The following is a 20,522-nucleotide window of genomic DNA, read 5'->3' as shown; positions in this document are numbered from 1 at the left end:
CACTAATCAACAATCTACTGTGTCTATCTCTGCTTTAAAAATATCCACTGACTTGTGGCCTCCACGACCTTCAGTGGCAATGAATCCCACAGATTCACCACCCTCTGACTAAAGAAATTCCTCCTCATCTCCTTCCTAAAGGAACGTCCTTTAATTCTGAGGCTGTGCCCTCTGGTCCTAGACTCTCCCACTGGTGGAAACATCCTCTCCACATCCACTCTATCCAGGCCGCTCACTGTTCTGTGCGTTTCAATGAGGTCCCCCGTCATCCTTCTAAACCCCAGCGAGTACAGGCCCAGTGCCCACAAACGCTCATCATAGGTTAACCCACTCATTGCTGGGATCGTTCTGGTAAACCTCCTCTGGAAACCTCTCCAGCTGAGCTCTGTCTCACTGCCACTGCTCCTCCGTGCTCCACATCACTGACCATCACGGGACCCGTGACACCGTGGTGGGATCACGTCCCCTCCGGCAGAGAGGGGGTAGAAACATAGAAACATAGACAATAGGTGCAGGAGGAGGCCATTCGGCCCTTCGAGCCAGCACCGCTATTCAATGTGATCATGGCTGATCATCCACAATCACTAACCCGTGCCTGCCTTCTCCCCATACCCCCTGATTCCGCTAGCCCCTAGAGCTCTATCTAACTCTCTTTTAAATTCATCCAGTGAATTGGCCTCCACTGCCCTCTGTGGCAGAGAATTCCACAAATTTACAACTCTCTGGGTAGAAAAGTTCCTTCTCACCTCAGTTTTAAATGGCCTCCCCTTTATTCTTAGACTGTGGCCCCTGGTTCTGGACTCCCCCAACATTGGGAACATTTTTCCTGCATCTGGCTTGTCCAGTCCTTTTATAATTTTATACGTCTCTATAAGATCCCCTCTCATCCTTCTAAACTCCAGTGAATACAAGCCCAGTCTTTCCAATCTTTCATCATGACAGTCCCGCCATCCCGGGGATTAACCTGGTGAACCTACGCTGCACTGCCTCAATAGCAAGTACGTCCTTCCTCAAACTAGGAGACCAAAACTGCACACAATACTCCAGATGTGGTCTCACCAGGGCCCTGTACAACTGCACACAATACTCCAGATGTGGTCTCACCAGGGCCCTGTACAACTGCACACAGTACTCCAGATGTGGTCTCAGCAGGGCTGCTGAAGCAATGGCTGCTGCCTCTGCCCCGTGCGTGTGTGCGTGCGTGTGTGCGTGCATGCCTCTGTTTAACAACGTTGCTTACTGCACTGCCGTGGTGTCAGGGGGACCGTACCCGATGAGGCTGCCCAGGGCCGGGTACGGTTTGCCTGAGGCCGCACTAACTGCTGCTTGTCTAACGCCTCCTCTCTCTTCTCTCCACCCTCTGCTCTCACTCTCTGTGCTCCCAGCGGGTGCCACCAAGACAAAAGCCAAAGGTCAGTCACGGCTCTCTGTTCCCCTCGGGGCGCGGCGCGGCGCGGCGCGGTGATGCTGGGCTGGCGGGTCAGCAATGTGATGTGTGATGGATGTGGGGGGACAATCGCAGACCCTGTATGTGGGGCAGTGCCAGGATGGGAACAGCAGATATACCGCGCCCCCACCCCCTCTCACCCCACCCCTCTCACCCCCTCACCCCTCGCCCCCACCCCTCCTCACCCCTCTCACCCCTCGCCCCCATCCCTCACCCCTCACCCCCCACCCCTCAACCCCACCCTCACCCATCCTCACCCCCCACCCTGGCACTGAGACACACTGGGCCCTCACCCCCTCACCCCCCACCCTGACACTATGACACACTGGGCCCTCACCCCCTTACCCCTCACCCCCCCTCACCCTGGCACTGAGACACACTGCAACCTCACCTCCACCCCCTCACCCACACCCCACCCTCACCCCCAACCCCCCTCATCCCCCTCACCGCACCCACACCCTCACCCCTATCCCCTCACCCCCATCCCCTCACCCCCAACCTCACTCCCCCTCACTCCTCACCCCTCACTCCCCCACCCCCTCACCCTCACCCCCCCTCACCCCCACCCCCCACCCTGGCACTGAGACACACTGCGCCCTCACCCCCACCCCCCCCCCCTCACCCACCCCCCCCACCCCCCGCATATCTCCAGTGTGGGGATCGTTCCCAGTGTGGAAATTATTCCGTGTGAGATTACTCCCGGTGTGGGATTGTTCCCAGTGTGGGATCGTTCCCAGTGTGGGGATCGTTCCTGGTGTGGGGATCGTTCCCAGTGTGGGGATTGTTCCCAGTGTGGGGATCGTTCCTGGTGTGGGGATTGTTCCCAGTGTGGGGATCGTTCCTGGTGTGGGGATTGTTCCCAGTGTGGGGATTGTTCCCGGTGTGGGATCGTTCCTGGTGTGGGGATCGTTCCTGGTGTGGGGATTGTTCCCAGTGTGGGATTATCTCCAGTGAGGGGATTGTTCCTGGTGTGGGGATTGTTCCTGGTGTGGGGATCGTTCCTGGTGTGGGGATCGTTCCTGGTGTGGGGATCGTTCCTGGTGTGGGGATCGTTCCTGGTGTGGGGATCGTTCCTGGTGTGGGGATTGTTCCCAGTGTGGGATTATCTCCAGTGAGGGATTATTCCCGGTGTGGGATTGTTCCCGGTGTGGGATTATCTCCAGTGTGGGATTGTTCCTGGTGTGGGGATCGTTCCTGGTGTGGGGATTGTTCCCAGTGTGGGGATTGTTCCCAGTGTGGGGATTGTTCCCAGTGTGGGGATCGTTCCTGGTGTGGGGATCGTTCCTGGTGTGGGATTATCTCCAGTGTGGGGATCGTTCCCGGTGTGGGGATCGTTCCTGGTGTGGGGATTGTTCCCAGTGTGGGATCGTTCCCGGTGTGGGGATTGTTCCCAGTGTGGGGATCGTTCCCAGTGTGGGATCGTTCCCAGTGTGGGATTGTTCCCGGTGTGGGGATCGTTCCTGGTGTGGGGATTGTTCCCAGTGTGGGATCGTTCCCGGTGTGGGGATTGTTCCCAGTGTGGGGATCGTTCCCAGTGTGGGATTGTTCCCAGTGTGGGATTGTTCCCAGTGTGGGATCGTTCCTGGTGTGGGGATCGTTCCTGGTGTGGGGATTGTTCCCAGTGTGGGGATTGTTCCCAGTGTGGGATTGTTCCCAGTGTGGGATCGTTCCCGGTGTGGGATTGTTCCTGGTGTGGGATCGTTCCTGGTGTGGGGATTGTTCCCAGTGTGGGATTGTTCCCAGTGTGGGGATTGTTCCCGGTGTGGGGATCGTTCCTGGTGTGGGATTGTTCCCGGTGTGGGGATTGTTCCCAGTGTGGGATTGTCTCCAGTGTGGGATCATTCCTGGTGTGGGGATTGTTCCCAGTGTGCGATTATCTCCAGTGAGGGATTATTCCCGGTGTGGGATCGTTCCCGGTGTGGGATTATCTCCAGTGTGGGATTGTTCCCACAGGACCAGGGGTCACAGTTTAAGAATAAGGGGTCGGCCATTTAGGACTGAGACGAGGAGAAACGTCTTCACCCAGAGAGTTGTGGATCATTAATGCCGCTGCCCCCAGAAACACAGACCAGAGATTGCTCATCAGCTCATTAAACCAGTCCGTGTTCGAGCTCCTCCTCGTGTTCATTCCAACAACTGCCCCCTGCATTTAGATAGCAACCTGGTTGATGCAGCAGGATGTGCCAGGGTGGTGTCAGGAGCATTGTGCAGCAACGTGACACAGAGCGAGACGGGAGAGAGTGGGGGTGGGGTCCAACACTGGCATTCTCTGCCACAGAAGGCAGTGGAGGCTGATTCACTGGAAGTTTTCAAGAGAGAGTTGGATTTAGCTCTTGGGGCTAACAGAATCAAGGGATATGGGGGAGAAAGCAGGAACGGGGTACTGATTGTGGATGGTCAGCCATGATCACAATGAATGGTGGTGCTGGCTCGAAGGCCGAATGGCCTCCTCTTGCGCCCATTTTCTGTGTTTCTATGTTTCCCAGTGTGGGTCCCACAACCCTGAGCTCCTGTCCCGAGACACATTCCCCCCCTCACCCCCACCCCCCCCCCCCTCCACCATGATCAGATCCTCCTCCTTGTTCATGTTAATTTGAGTCAGTCAGTCTGAGGAAGGGTCTCAACCTGAAACGTCACCCATTCCTTCTCTCCACAGATGCTGCCTGACCCGCTGAGTTACTCCAGCACTCTGTGAAACGTCACCTATCCATGTTCTCCACAGATGCTGCCTGACCCGCTGAGTTACTCCAGCACTCAGTGTCTACCTCCCAAGTAATCCTTGTACTGAATATTAAGCAACATTTCCCCATCCTTGTCCAGGATGCACCCCACCCCCCCTGCTGTGCCCAGCGGTCCCAGAGACCCCCCAGGGTGCCCGTGGACAGCGCGTGGTCCCTCTCTAACCCCACCCGGGCACGGACGTAACCCCGGCTCGGGCAGAGCGCTCTTCCACCTGGCGCCGTGACTCACGGACGGCCATCTTGGCCGGGCCCAGGAGCAACCCAACCCAACCACCACATCCTCAGCCCCCCCACCCTCTCCCCCACGCACAGGGGGTCCAGAGATGAGGGCGGTGGGTGGGAAGTGCAGCCAGAAGGCAACGAGCAGCCCCTTTAGATACTCAAAGATATTTCGCACTGTGGGACTGGGGGGGTTGTGAGGGAGTGCCGCACTGTGTCACTCTGTGACTCTATGAAGGGCCTGTTTCCACACTGTGTCACTCTGTGACTCTATGAAGGGCCTGTTTCCACACTGTGTCACTCTGTGACTCTATGAAGGGCCTGTTTCCACACTGTGTCACTCTGTGACTCTATGAGGTGTGCGGGCAGGTTATTTACACAGAGGGTGGTGGGTGCTGGAACGTGTTGCCAGGGGTGATGGTGGAGGCAGATACGATCACGTCCGCCTCCACCACAGTCACATGAACAGAGAGAGGTCGGGGGGGATGTAGACCATGTGCAGTAGATGGGACCAGTGGCAGGGACAGCAGAGATGGGCTGAATGGCCTGTCGCTCTGCTACACTGTTCCCTGTCGATGTAACCCACTCCGTCCTCAGTCCACTGGAGCTGTTTATCTGCCCCCCTCTCTCGCTTCCCTCCCTCTCACCCCCCACCCCTAACCCCTGGCAGTGTGGCCAACTGTCCCAGCCTCACCCTGAGGCCGATGTGCCTCCGGTCTCTCCCCCACCACCCCGCCAAAGCTGCAACGGTTCATTAGTCGTTTGTACAAGACGTTGGTGAGGCCGCATCTGGAATATTGTGTTCAGTTCTGGGCACCATGTTATGACAATAGACAATAGACAATAGGTGCAGGAGGAGGCCATTCGGCCCTTCGAGCCAGCACCGCCATTCAATGTGATCATGGCTGATCATTCTCAATCAGTACCCCGTTCCTGCCTTCTCCCCATACCCCCTGACTCCGCTATCCTTAAGAGCTCTATCTAGCTCTCTCTTGAATGCATTCAGAGAATTGGCCTCCACTGCCTTCTGAGGAAGAGAATTCCACAGATTCACAACTCTGACTGAAAAAGTTTTTCCTCATCTCTGTTCTAAATGGCCGACCCCTTATTCTTAAACTGTGGCCCCTGGTTCTGGACTCCCCCAACATTGGGAACATGTTTCCTGCCTCTAACGTGTCCAACCCCTTAATAATCTTATACGTTTCGATAAGATCCCCTCTCATCCTTCTAAATTCCAGTGTATACAAACCTAGTCGCTCCAGTCTTTCAACATATGACAGTCCCGCCATTCCGGGAATCAACCTAGTAAACCTACGCTGCACGCCCTCAATAGCAAGAATATCCTTCCTCAAATTTGGAGACCAAAACTGCACACAGTACTCCAGGTGTGGTCTCACTAGGGCCCTGTACAACTGCAGAAAGACCTCTTTGCTCCTATACTCAACTCCTCTTGTTATGAAGGCCAACATTCCATTGGCTTTCTTCACTGCCTGCTGTACCTGCATGCTTCCTTTCAGTGACTGATGCACTAGTTCACCCAGATCACATTGTACGTCCCCTTTTCCTAACTTGACACCATTCAGATAATAATCTGCCTTCCTATTCTTACGACCAAAGTGGATAACCTCACACTTATCCACATTAAACTGCATCTGCCATGCATCCGCCCACTCACACAACCTGTCCATGTCACCCTGCAACCTCATAGCATCTTCCTCACAGTTCACACTGCCACCTAGCTTTGTATCATCGGCAAATTTGCTAATGGTGCTTTTAATCCCTTCATCCAAGTCATTGATGTATATTGTAAATAGCTGCGGTCCCAGCACCGAGCCTTGCAGTACCCCACTAGACACTGCCTGCCATTCTGAAAGGGACCCATTTATCCCCACTCTTTGCTTTCTGTCTGTCAACCAACTTTCTATCCATGTCAGTACCCTACCTCCAATACCATGTGCTCTAATTTTGCCCACCAATCTCCTATGTGGGACCTTGTCGAAGGCTTTCTGAAGGAAAGATATTGTCAAGCTTGAAAGGGTTCAGAGAAGATTTACGAGGATGTTGCCAGGACTAGAGGGTGTGAGCTACAGGGAGAGGTTGAGCAGGCTGGGTCTCTATTCCATGGAGCGCAGGAGGATGAGGGGAGATCTTATAGAGGTCATGACAAAATCATGAGAGGAATAGATCGGGTAGATGCACAGAGTCTCTTGCCCAGAGTCGGGGAATCGAGGACCAGAGGACATAGGTTCAAGGTGAAGGGGAAAAGATTTAATAGGAATCTGAGGGGTAACTTTTCCACACAGAGGGTGGTGGGTGTATGGAACGAGCTGCCAGAGGAGGTAGTTGAGGCTGGGACTATCCCATCGTTGAAGAAACAGTTGGATGGGTACATGGATAGGACAGGCTTGGAGGGACATGGACCAAGCGCAGGCAGGTGGGACTAGTGTTGATGGGGCATTGTTGGGCGGTGTGGGCAAGTTGGGCCGAAGGGCCTGTTTCCACACTGTATCACTCTGTGACTCTGTGACAAAATGACTGGTGGGCTAGTCCTGGGCCCAGCTTTTGTTTTGCAGAATGTACTAACAGCGCTTTGAAATTAAAATTAATGGCTCACTTAGTCTGCCCGGCAAAGACTTGAAATCGGAGGCAATTACCCAGAGATCACACATCATCAAACTGCAGAGTTAGTTACCAGCTCAGAGCTCAGCTTTCCTCAGACCAAGATATATCATTGGTAGTTTACCAAACAAATCAGGAGTTGCTGACTTCATCCGTCTTCTGTTATCAGAGTTCTGGAGCCAGGCAGGATAGTGCAGCCTTACAGCTTAGAACAGCATGGTAACAGGCCCTTCGGCCCACAGAGTCCTGCTCAAACATCATGCCAAGTTAGACTCACGAAAGACACAAAAAGCTGGAGTAACTCAGCAGGACAGGCAGCATCTCTGGAGAGAAGGAATGGGTGACAATGGAGGAGGGAGGAGAGGAGGGAGGGAGGGGGGAGTGGTGGAGAAGGGAGAGGGGAAGGGGGGGTTGAGGAGAGAGGGAGGGGGGAGGCCAGGGTGGTGCACCAATGCAGGAGAGGTTTGGGCCCAACTTGGTCTAGTAAAGCAATAAAACCAACAAAATCATCACAGTTTTGTACAAATGAACCATAAATACACCTGGTTAATAGTTTTGAAAGCAGTACTTTCTTACCTGGAAGAAGCAAAACTGGAAAACACGGATGAAATGCAGGTCTGTACACAGGTGGCAGCGAGAATGTTGAGCACAAGTTCCCAGTGACCTGGGCATGCACAGTCGAGATAACAAACGCGCTTATTGGCAAACTCGGTATAAATGTAAATTGTCCCTAGTGTGTGTAGGGTTGTGTTAATGTTTAGTTCCGTTTATTGTCCCGTGTACCGAGCGAGGTACAGTGAAAAGCTTTTGTTGCGTGCTAACCAGTCAACAGAGAGACAGCACATGATTACAATCGAGCCGTTTACAGTATACAGATACATGATAGGGGAATGACGATCAGTGCAAGGTAAAGCCTGTAAAGTCTGGTCAAGGATAGGCCGAGGGTTGTCAATGAGGTAGATAGTAGTTCAGCACTGCTCTCTGGTTGTGGTAGGATGGTTCAGTTGACAGACAACAGCTGAGGGTGTCACTGGTCGGTGCAGACTCGATGGGCCGAAGGGCCTGTGTCCGCGTTGTTTCTTCAAAAAAAAATTAGTTTCAGACCCAAATGAAAACCAGGAGATGGAGATTTAGCCGAGATTGTCCCCAGTCTCTCACCGCCAAACGGCATTTGAAACGGTGCGGCCCTTTGATCAGTCTTTCCCACAGGATCGTTACAACGGGATCATTAATTAATCTTTCCTCGTTACACGAAACCAGATCTCAATGCGTGCTCCCTAGTTGATATCTCAGCTCCTCCAAGAATGCTCCTCATGCACTCTGTGACTTGCCCTCAAGGATATCCATGACAATATGATTTCTCCAATCTAAATGATAATTAAAACCTGCCATAATGATTGCAATACTTTTCTCACACAGCCTCATTATTTCTACATTAATGCTGCTTGCTACAGGACAGCTCCTGTTGAAGGTTCCCATGTGCTGATGTACCTGCTGCTTCCAGCCTCTACTCTTCCTTATTGCCACCCAGAGGCCCTGGCACCAGTGTCGCCATCTGTCCCGTATTAGCCGGGACATCCCGTATTTTGGGCTAAATTAGTTTGTCCCGTACGGGACCGCCCTTGTCCCGTATTAGTAGGGTTGCCAACTTCCTCACTCCCAAATATGGGACAAAGGGTGACGTCACCGCCCCGAGCCCCACGTGACCTCACCCAGCCAGCGGCCACGTGCTCCCGCTCCACCAATGGATAGGTGACATTTTGGGTTGAGACCTTCGACCCGAAACGTCGCCTATCCACGTTCCCCACAGATGCTGGGAGGGCGTGCAGCGTAGGTTCACTAGGTTAATTCCCGGAATGGCGGGACTGTCGTATGTTGAAAGGCTGGAGCGATTGGGCTTGTATACACTGGAATTTAGAAGGATGAGGGGGGATCTTATTGAAACATATAAGATAATTAGGGGATTGGACACATTAGAGGCAGGAAACATGTTCCCAATGTTGGGGGAGTCCAGAACAAGGGGCCACAGTTTAAGAATAAGGGGTAGGCCATTTAGAACGGAGATGAGGAAGAACTTTTTCAGTCAGAGAGTGGTGAAGGTGTGGAATTCTCTGCCTCAGAAGGCAGTGGAGGCCAGTTCGTTGGATGCTTTCAAGGGAGAGCTGGATAGAGCTCTTAAGGATAGTGGAGTGAGGGGGTATGGGGAGAAGGCAGGAACGGGGTACTGATTGAGAGTGATCAGCCATGATCGCATTGAATGGCGGTGCTGGCTCGAAGGGCTGAATGGCCTACTCCTGCACCTATTGTCTATTGTCTATTGTCTATTGACCCGCTGTAAACCAGCATCTACATGTGTCTACATGTTGGGACGACCAGCGATCCCTGCACACTAACACTATCCTACACACACTAGAGGGAAGGGGAGAGAGGGCAGGGGAGAGAGGGAAGGGGGGAGAGGGAAGGGGGGAGAGGGTAGGGGAGAGAGGGAAGGGGGGGAGAGGGAAGGGATCAGAGGGAGGGCAGGGGAGAGAGGGAAGGGGGGAGAGGGAAGGGGGGAGAGGGAAGGGGGAGAGGGAAGGGGGGAGAGGGAAGGGGAGAGAGGGAAGGGGGGAGAGGGTAGGGGGAGAGAGGGAAGGGGGGAGAGGGAAGGGATCAGAGGGAGGGCAGGGGAGAGAGGGAAGGGGGGAGAGGGAAGGGGGGAGAGGGAAGGGGGGAGAGAGGAAGGGGGGAGAGGGAAGGGGGGAGAGGGAAGGGATCAGAGGGAGGGCAGGGGAGAGAGGGAAGGGGGGAGAGGGAAGGGGGGAGAGGGAAGGGGGGAGAGGGAAGGGATCAGAGGGAGGGCAGGGGAGAGAGGGAAGGGGGGAGAGGGAAGGGGGGCGAGGGAAGGGGGAGAGGGAAGGGGGGAGAGGGAAGGGGAGAGAGGGAAGGGGGGAGAGGGTAGGGGAGAGAGGGAAGGGGGGGAGAGGGAAGGGATCAGAGGGAGGGCAGGGGGAGAGAGGGAAGGGGGGAGAGGGAAGGAGTGAGAGGGAGGGGGAGAGAGGGAGGGCAGGTTCGGTCACACTGTATTCTACACTGTCACTGGCACAGACACTGAGGAAATGGCCGCCCGCTGATTGCCTGTGGTTTCCACAAGCCTGTCATGATGTTCTGCTACAATAATTAACTTGGAGAATTCACAGACCGTGGGGTGACGAATGTTGGAGATAATTGGCTTCAAAGCACAAACCCAGGGGGAGGGAGAGGGGGAATCCCACGGCCGTCACGGCTCGCTGCAGGTCCACGCTCCGCGGAGCGCACACACTACGTGCCCACCAGGACCCTCTCCAGACCCAGCACATCCTTCCTCAGATATGGGGCCCAGAATTGCTATTCGAATATTCAATTTTGTGGAATGTGGGACAGTTCAATTCAGTTTAGTGTCACGTGTACCGAGGTACAGTGAAAAGCTTTCTCGTTGCGTGCTAACCAGTCAGCGGAAAGACAATGCATGATTACAATCGAGCCGTTTACAGGATTAAGGGAATAACGTTTAGTGCAAGATAAAGCCGGCAAAGTCTGATCAAGGATAGTCCGAGGGCAATGAGTTCCACAGATTGCCCACCCGACACACACTAGCGTGAACCTGTATTTGTGGCCCCACGCCCGTTTATTTCGATATCCACGCCTGCCTTTGGAGATCTCAGAGGGAAATAACAAAGGTGCCGCGTGTTGTGGAGGTGTGGGGGGAGGACTGGTTGAATGACAGGTCTCTATGATCCCCCCAGCTCTCAGCAGACGCCTCTGGATCTTTGATGGGACGTGAAAATTGCAAATAAAAATGGTAATACTGTAATCGGTGTTATACAGCAGTGGATTCATGCTTTCAATAAAATCGTTCCATTTTGGCAGCATTCTACATGCCTGCAGGGTCAGATATTATTAACATTGTTTTACAACATTGTTTAGCGAGAATATACACCGCAGAAGAGCTGCCAGTCCCATGGTGTTGTAAATTCTGCCGGCAAAGTGGTGACACGATGGGTTCACAATATATATATGAGATCAGGCACTCCCTGGAGACTGTGTGCGTGGCCACAGCACAGCACAGCACAGCACAGCACAGCACAGCACAGCACAGCACAGCACAGCACAGCACATCACTGCACAGCACAGCACTGCACAGCACAGCACAGCACAGCACAGCACAGCACTGCACAGCACAGCACAGCACAGCACAGCACTGCACAGCACAGCACAGCACAGCACAGCACAGCACAGCACTGCACAGCACAGCACAGCACAGCACAGCACAGCACAGCACATCACTGCACAGCACAGCACTGCACAGCACAGCACAGCACAGCACATCACTGCACAGCACAGCAACAGCACAGCACAGCACAGCACAGCACAGCACATCACTGCACAGCACAGCACAGCACATCACTGCACAGCACAGCACAGCACAGCACAGCACAGCACAGCACTGCACAGCACAGCACAGCACATCACTGCACAGCACAGCACAGCACAGCACTGCACAAGCACAGCACAGCACAGCACATCACTGCTGCCGAGCCTCACGTCCATCAGCCACAGTGACTGATAGAAACACAGAAACACAGGACATAGGTGCAGGAGGAGGCCATTCAGCCCTTCAAGCCAGCACCGCCATTCATATGATCACGGCTGATCATCCAGAATCAGTACCCCGTTCCTGCTTTTTTCCTCGTACCCCTGATTCCGTTAGCCCCAAGAGCTAAATCTACCCCCTGACTCTGCTATCATTAAGAGATAGATCTAGCTCTCTCTTGAAAACATCCAGTGATTCGGCCTCCACTGCCTTCTGTGGCAGAGAATTCCACAGATTCACCACACTCTGGGTGAAAACGTTTTTCCTCATCTCAGTCCTAAATGGCCGACCACTTATTCTTAAATATGATGAGCGTTTGTGGGCACTGGGCCTGTACTCGCTGGGGTTTAGAAGGATGAGGGGGGACCTCATTGAAACGTACAGAATAGTGAGCGGCCTGGATAGAGTGGATGTGGAGAGGATGTTTCACTAGTGGAGAGTCTAGGACCAGAGCGCACAGCCTCAGAATTAAAGGACGTTCCTTTAGGAAAGAGATGAGGAGGAATTTCTTTAGTCAGAGGGCGGTGAATCTGTGGGATTCATTGCCACAGACGGCTGTGGAGGCCACAAGTCAGTGGATATTTTTAAGGCAGAGATAGATTCTTGATCAGTGCGGGTGTCAGGGGGTATGGGGGTAGGCAGGAGAATGGGGTTAGGGGGAGAGAGAGATCAGCCATGATTGAATGGCGGTGTAGACTCGATGGGCCAAATGGCCTAATTCTGCTCCTATCACTTATGAACACCAGTGCCCATTAGATGGGACCAGGAGCCAGTGGCAGTGGATGGGAGAGCGATCCTGGTGTGGCCTCGTGAACACCAGTGGGCCAGGGTCGAGCTCGCGCTCAGTCCTCTCGCGTGTATCCCACGTGTAATCCCACTCTCCCTCTCTCCCCACATATCTAATTCCCCTATTCTTACAATGAATAGAAGGTCATCAGTCTGAAGAAGGGTCTCGACCCGAAACGTCGCCCATTCCTTCTCTCCTGAGATGTTGCCTGACCCGCTGAGTTACTCCAGCACTCTGTGTCTACTTTCTGAAGACCCATTTGATGTTGTTGGCGGCAGGTGGTTTATGGGAGGCTGGCACTTTGGAATTAATGGCACATTAGTGGGCCTTGATGTTGCAGGCCAGAGTGAAGGATGGAAGAGTTGTGACCGGGAACATGACAAGTGGAGTTCTCTGGAGGTCATTCCGCTCGCTCCTGCTGCTGCCTGCGACGATCCCAGTGATTTACGGAACATTTGTAATACTCAAAATATGCTGACGGTAGTTTAGTGGCCAAGTGTCATGTCAGTGGGACAGAGAGTTTAAAGGGAGCTGAACCATTAAGGGCTCAGTCCACCTGCTGCGTTCAGAGGGGCGTTTTCAACCCCGCAGGTATAGAGAACTAAATGTGCAAGGCAATCAGGAACCAGTGCAGAGAAGATTTACGAGGATGTTGCCAGGACTCGAGGTCCGAGCTACAGGGAGAGGTTGGGGGTAGGGTCGCCAACTGTCCCATATTGGCCGGGACATCCCCACTTTGGGCTAAATTGGTTTGTCCCGTACGGGACCCGCCCTTGTCCCACATTAGGCCGGACACTGTAGGCCCGGACGGACACTGTAGGCCCGGACACTGTGGGCCCGGACACTGTAGGCCCGGACGGACACTGTAGGCCCGGACACTGTGGGCCCGGACACTGTAGGCCCGGACACTGTGGGCCCGGACACTGTAGGCCCAGGGGCCACTGTAGGCCCGAGGCCCAGGCGCAGCCTAACGGAGGTTGCATAGCAACCCACCTCCCGGCCCGGGCGCCCGCCATTGGTGGAGCGGGAGCATGTGGCCGCTGGCTGGGTGAGGTCACGTGGGGCGCGGGGGCGGTGACGTCACCTTGTCCCTTATTTGGGAGTGAGATAGTTGGCAACCCAGGGGTGATCTTAATGAGGTGTGTAAAACTGGGGAAGCTAGAATAGCCTCCTCCTGCACCTATTGTCTATTGTCTATTGACTATTGACTACTGCCACCGGCTCCATCATCACAACTCGACTTACTTGACACTCTGACGATTTCTCCAAGTCTGATAATGTGTCTTGAAAACAAATTATTCCAGCAATAAAGTTATATTCAATACTACACTTCAGTAGGAAATCATATTAATTACATGTCACGTTGTAATAAATCACACCTCTATTTGGAACAGCAGGCATGGGAGACCCTGAGTTAACAGCGAGAAATTAATTGAAAATCTATTAGCTTAAGTTTCGTTTTCTGTGGGAAACATAGAAACAACAGAAAATAGGTGCTGGAGGAGGCCATTCAGCCCTTCGAGCCAGCACCACGATTCAATATGATCATGGCTGATCATCCACCAATCAGTATCCCGTTCCTGCTTTCTCCCCATATCCCTTGATTCTGTTAGCCCTAAGAGCTCTATCTAGCTCTCTCTTGAAAGCATCCAGTGATTGGCCTCCACTGCCTTCTGAGGCAGAGAAGAACTCTCTGGGTGAAGTTTTTCCTCATCTCCGTTCTAAATGGCCTATCCATCATTCTTAAACTGTGTGACCCCTGGTTCTGGACTCCCCCAACATGGGAACGTTTTTCCTGCATCTAGCCTGTCCAATCCTTTAAGAATTTTATATGTTTCTATAAGATCCCCTCTCATCCTTCTAAACTCCAGTGAATAGACTTAAATTCTTCTAGATTCTAAATTCTGTTTCCACTAATGGGAGAGTCTAGGACCAGAGGGCACAGCCTCGGAATTAAAGGACATTCCTTTAGGAAGGAGGTGAGGAGGAATTTCTTTAGTCAGAGGGTGGTGAATCTGTGGGATTCTTTGCCACAGACGGCTGTGGAGGCCACAAGTCAGTGGGTATATTTAAGGAGGAGATAGATAGATTCTTGATCAGTGCGGGTGTCAGGGGTTATGGGGAGAAGGCAGGAGAATGGGGTCAGGAGGGAGAGATAGATTAGCCGTGATTGAATGGCGGAGTGGACTCGATGGGCCGAATGGCCTAATTCTGCTCGTATTATTTATGACCTTATGACCTTTCCCCCGCTCTCTATCCCCCCTCTCTCTTCCTCTTTCTCCCACTCTCTCTTTCATTCTCTTTGACCTTGTTCTCTCTTGAATAACCTTCCCTCTCTCTCTCTCTCTCCTCCCCCCCCTCCCTCCCTCCCTCCCCCTCTCCCTCTCTCTCTCTCTCTCCCTCCCTCCCTCCCTCCCCCCCTCTCCCTCTCTCTCTCTCTCTCTCTGTGTGGGGGTAGAGAGTGGAGAGGAGGGGGTGTAGGGGTGAGGGGTGGGTGAACCCCCAACAATGGCTCTGCCGTCTGCTCCAGTCTCTGTACATCAGCTGTGTGCAGGAATCACTTTACAATGCCATATAAATGCAAATGTGTTCATAAAACCACAAGCTGCATCAACAGACAAATTCATTTTGTCATCATGTTTCAGCAAATCAGATTCTTTAAGAATCTGATGACAAGGGAATTGTTTTATGGGATCTGACCTGTTGCAGTTGTTCTACTTGCAATCCTCTCTGGTCTGGTCTGTGCCGTGGCGTGGAACACCTAATATCCCCGGGCCTTCGTTCCCACCGCGCTGGAGACCGCTCCCAGTCCACCGGCCGGCCCTGGTGGCAGCCAGCCAGGGTTGCCCACTTCCCCACTCCCCAATACGGGACAAGGTGACCTCACACTGTAGGGGGGGTCCTGTCACTCTAGGTTTCTGACGTTTCATCTCCGGACACTGTAGGCCTGGACACTGTAGGCCTGGACACTGTAGTCCCGGACGCTGTAGGCCTGGACACTGTAGTCCCGGACGCTGTAGTCCCGGACACTGTAGGCCCAGACACTGTAGGCCCAGACACTGTAGGCCCGGACACCGTAGGCCCGGACACCGTAGGCCTGGACACCGTAGGCCCGGACACCGTAGGCCCGGACACCGTAGGCCCAGACACCGTAGGCCCAGACACCGTAGGCCCAGACACCGTAGGCCCAGACACCGTAGGCCCAGACACCGTAGGCCCAGACACTGTAGGCCCAGACACTGTAGGCCCAGACACTGTAGGCCAGACACTGTAGGCCCGGATACTGTAGGCCCAGATACTGTAGGCCCGGACAGTGTAGGCCCGGACACTGTAGTCCCGGACGCTGTAGTCCGGGGGCCTCAGCAGTCCCGGACAGTGTAGGCCTGGGCGCAGCCTAACGGAGGTTGCCTAGCAACCCGCCTCCGGGACGGGCGGCCGCCATTGGTGGAGCGGGAGCATGTGGGCGCTGGCTGGGTGAGGTCACGTGGGGTGCGGGGCGGTGACGTCACCCTTTGTCCCGTATTTGGGAGTGAGGAAGTTGGCAAACCCTACTAATACGGGACAAGGGCGGTCCCGTACGGGACAAACTAATCTAGCCCAAAACACGGGATGTCCCGGCTAATACGGGACGGTTGGCGACCCTACAACCAGTTGCAGACGCTGGTTTACACCGAAGGTAGACACAGAGTGCTGGAGTAACTCAGCGGGTCAGGCAGCATCTGTGGGGAGAAGGAATGGGTGACGTTTCTGGTCCAGATCCTTCTTCAGACTGAGAGTCAGGGGAGAAGGGAACAATAGATGTAGACGGAGATGTAGAGCGATGTGTAGCAGGAGGAACCAGAGAGAGAGAGGGAGCAGTGAGAGAGGGGGGAAGCGGACACACCTTGAGCAGTGGAGTGGCCGTGACGTGTGTGAACGAGCCGCGGATGGACAGAGTTAGGGGCTGTGTTCCTGTTCCATTGGGGCGCACGGTGGCCTGGTGGTAGAGTTACTGCCTTATAGCACCATAGACCCAGGTCCATCATGAATGAATCAGTACACACACCCTAAACCCTGCTGGTTAATGAGGTACTAACGTTAAACAGATGATTACGTGGCAACTGAACCAAAATATTTTACAATTTGCTAGTTCTTCAGTTTTTTAAATAAGGTATTCCCTTGTAGTATGTAGACCGACCGGGCTGGTAATGCTTGTATTTATTGTCCAAGAGTCAGACAGGAAACAGGCCCTTCGACCCAACTCATCCTTGCCCCAAGATGCCCCATCTATGACAATAGACAACAGGTGCAGGAGGAGGCCATTCGCCCTTCGAGCCAGCACCGCCATTCAATGTGATCATGGCTGATCATTCTCAATCAGTACCCCCGTTCCTGCCTTCTCCCCATACCCCCTGACTCCGCTATCCTTAAGAGCACTATCTAGCTCTCTCTTGAATGCATTCAGAGAATTGGCCTCCACTGCCTTCTGAGGCAGAGAATTCCACAATGCTAGCCCCATTTGCCAGCTTTTAACCCATTAAACCTTTCCTGTCCATGTACCTGTCCAAATGTCTTTTAAATGTTGTCGTAGTCCCTGCCTCCTCTGGCAGCTCGTTCCACACACCCACCACCCTCTGTGTGAAAAAGATCCTGTTAAATCTTTTCCCCTCTCTCCTTAACCCCAAGCCCTTTGGTTCTTGCTTCCCCAACTCTGGGTAAAAGATTCTGTGCATTTATCCGATCTATTCCCCTCACGGTTTTACACACCTCATTAAGACCACCCCTGGCACTCCAAAGAATGAAGTCCCAGCCTGCCCCCAACCTCCTCCTGTAGCTCGGACCCTCGAGTCCTGGCAACATCCTCGTAAATCTTCTCTGCACTCGTTCCTGATTGCCTGCTAACATTTAGTGCTCTAAACCTGCGGATTAAAACGCACTCTGAACGCAGCTGATAGACTGGACGCTTAACTCTCTCCTGAAAAACTAACTTGAGGTGAGATTGAGGCGAAGAATGTTCAGCAGACATCAAAGCAACCGCTGTTATTATCTATTATATAATCTAATAATAGCTCTTATTATTACAGTTCATTAATATCTTACAGAGTGGACTTTGAGATACAAGTCCAGAGATCACTAAAAGTAGTTACATTGGTGAAGTTGGACTACATGGGCACATGGACAGGACAGGTTTAGAGGGATTCGAACCAAACACAGGCAGGTGGGACTAGTATAGATGGGACATGTCGGTCGGTGTGGGCCGAAAGGCCTGTTTCCACACTGTATCACTCAGTGACAATGACAAATTGTCAAAGAGTCATGCAGCGTTTAAACAGGCCCTTCGGCCCAACGTTAGGTTGAGGTTTAAAGACAGTTGTGTACATTCCTCATTTGTGATTAACTCTCCAGGATATTCCACGCCCTGCCTGGGTTAGATTGAACATTTAACGTTGCCAGCTAGCGGGAGATAAAGACTGTGTGATTAGCAGCAATGGGACCCAATTACCACGGCTCCATGTCACTTTCTATTTTGTCAAGGAGATCATTAACCCTAATAACTATTTTGAAAAACCTTTGGCATATAATTGCTGTTGATCACATATTCTTTATTGCTTTGTATATTACCTCGTCTGAAGAAGGGTCTCGACCCGAAACGTCACCCATTCCTTCTCTCTAGTGATGCTGCCTGACCCACTGAGTTAGGTGTAGCAACGTGAGAAGGTAAGACTAGGGTGGGGGTGGGACAGAGAGAGAGGGAAGACTAGGGCATCAGAGATGTCCTCATTCTTCAGGAAACGGGGCTTCCCCTCCTCCATTATAGATGAGGCTCTCACTAGGGTCTCTTCTACATCCCGCAGCTCCGCTCTTGCTCCCCCTCCCCCCACTCGTAACAAGGACAGGATCCCCCTCGTTCTCACCTTCTACCCCCACCAGCCAGCGGATCCAACATTTCCATCACCTACAACGGGACCCCACCACTGGCCATATCTTCCCATCCCCTCCCCTTTCTGCGTTCCGCAGAGACCGTTCCCTCCGTAACTCCCTGGTCCACTCGTCCCTTCCTACCCAAACCACCCCCTCCCCGGGCACTTTCCCCTGCAACCGCAGGAGATGCAACACCTGTCCCTTTACCTCCCCCCTCAACTCCATCCAAGGACCCAAACAGTCTTTCCAGGTGAGACAGAGGTTCACCTGCACCTCCTCCAACCTCATCTATTGCATCCGCTGCTCTAGATGTCAACTTCTTTACATCGGCGAAACCAAGCGCAGGCTCGGCGATCGTTTCGCTCAACACCTGCGCTCGGTCCACCTTAACCAACCTGATCTCCCGGTGGCTGAGCATGTCAACTCCCCCTCCCACTCCCAGTCTGACCTTTCTGTCATGGGCCTCCTCCAGTGCCATAGTGAGGCCCACCGGAAATTGGAGGAACAGCACCTCATATTTCGCTTGGGCAGCTTACAGCCCAGTGGTATGAACATTGACTTCTCCAACTTTAGATAGTTCCTCTGTCCCCTCTCTTCCCCTCCTCCTTCCCAGATACTCCAGCATTTTGTGAATAAATACCTTCGAGAGGGAAGACAGAGGTTGCTTAAAGCTAGAGAAATTAATATTCATACCACTGGGCTGTAAGCTGCCCAAGTGAAATATGTCTAGAATTAATCATCCACAACTAAATAAATTTAGAATTAATCTAGATAGTAATCATAAATAAGAATTCAGAATCTAGGATTAAGTCAAGAATAAATGTAGGATTAATGATAAAGTAGAATTAATTCGAAGGGCCGAATGGCCTACTCCTGAACCTATTGTCTATTGCCTATAATAATTCAGGATTAATTACAGTGAGAATTAATCTAAAATTAATAATGAACGAACTAGAATTAACCCAGCGTTAATTAAATGGAGAATTAATCTAGAATCAATAATTAATATGCTAGAATTAATCCAGAATTGTTGATATTCTAGAATTAATTACACCTGAAATTGACCACAATTAATAAATGAATTAGAATTAATAATGTAGTATTAATTAACTCTAGAATTGGTTCAGAATTACTTATTGATACTCTAGAAACAGTCATCGGGAATGAATTGATCTAGGATTAGTGATTAGCACGCTGGAATGAGCATGTGGAATGGGTGGAAGATACTGACAGATCGCCGGGTTGCCTTGTCGATCCAGGGCCTTCTGACCCTTGCCGACGATGAATCAAAGATAGACACAGAGTGCTGGAGTAACTCAGCGGGTCAGGCAGCATCTGTGGAGAGACGGAATGGGCGACGTTTCGGGTCGAGACCCTTCTTCAGACTGAAGAAGTCGCCCCTTCCTTCTCTCCTAGGGGTGCAAACTTCCTCACTCCCAAATACGGGACAAGGTGACGTCACCGCCCCGCGCCCCACGTGACCTCACCCAGCCAGCGGCCACGTGCTCCCGCTCCACCAATGGTGACCGCCCGGGGCTTCGACCCGAACCGTCACCTGTTCCTTCTCTCCAGAGATGCTGCCTGACCCGCTGAGTTACTCCAGCACTCTGTGTCTATCTTCGGTTGAAACCAGCAGCTGCAGTTCCTTCCTACACAAGTAAACTAAGGCTTGGTTGGGCTGCATGTGGAGTGTTGTGTGCAGTTGTGGTCACCCCATTACTGCAAGGATCAGTGTTGCAATCAGAGCGTGTAGCTGTGTAAATAAAGATTCTCTCTCTTGGTAGAGTGCCTGCAGGGAGCCACTCGACAGAAGTGGGCTGCAAACTGATTACCATGTTTATACATCACTGATTCATCGAGTTGTACAACAAGGAGACAGGCCCTTCAGCCCAAAACATGCGTGCTGATTCACATTCCTATCTGCACATGACATACGATCAAAGAATGGGTCGACTGGGCTTGTATTCACTGGAATTTAGAAGGATGAGAGGGGATCTTATAGAGATGTATACAATTATTAAGGGATTGGACAGGCTCAATGCAGGAAAGACAACACATGATTACAATCAATCCATCCACAGTGAACAGATACAGGAGAAGGGAATGACGTTTAGTGCAAGGTAAAGCCAGCAGAGTCCGATCAAGGATAGTCCGAGGGTCACCAATGAGGTAGATAGTAGTTCAGCACTGCTCTCT

This window comes from Rhinoraja longicauda, chromosome 12 (assembly GCF_053455715.1).
Source record: "Rhinoraja longicauda isolate Sanriku21f chromosome 12, sRhiLon1.1, whole genome shotgun sequence".
Classification (NCBI taxonomy): domain Eukaryota; kingdom Metazoa; phylum Chordata; class Chondrichthyes; order Rajiformes; family Arhynchobatidae; genus Rhinoraja; species Rhinoraja longicauda.
The sequence above is the reverse complement of the archived record's forward strand: the minus strand, read 5'-3'. Positions refer to the sequence as shown.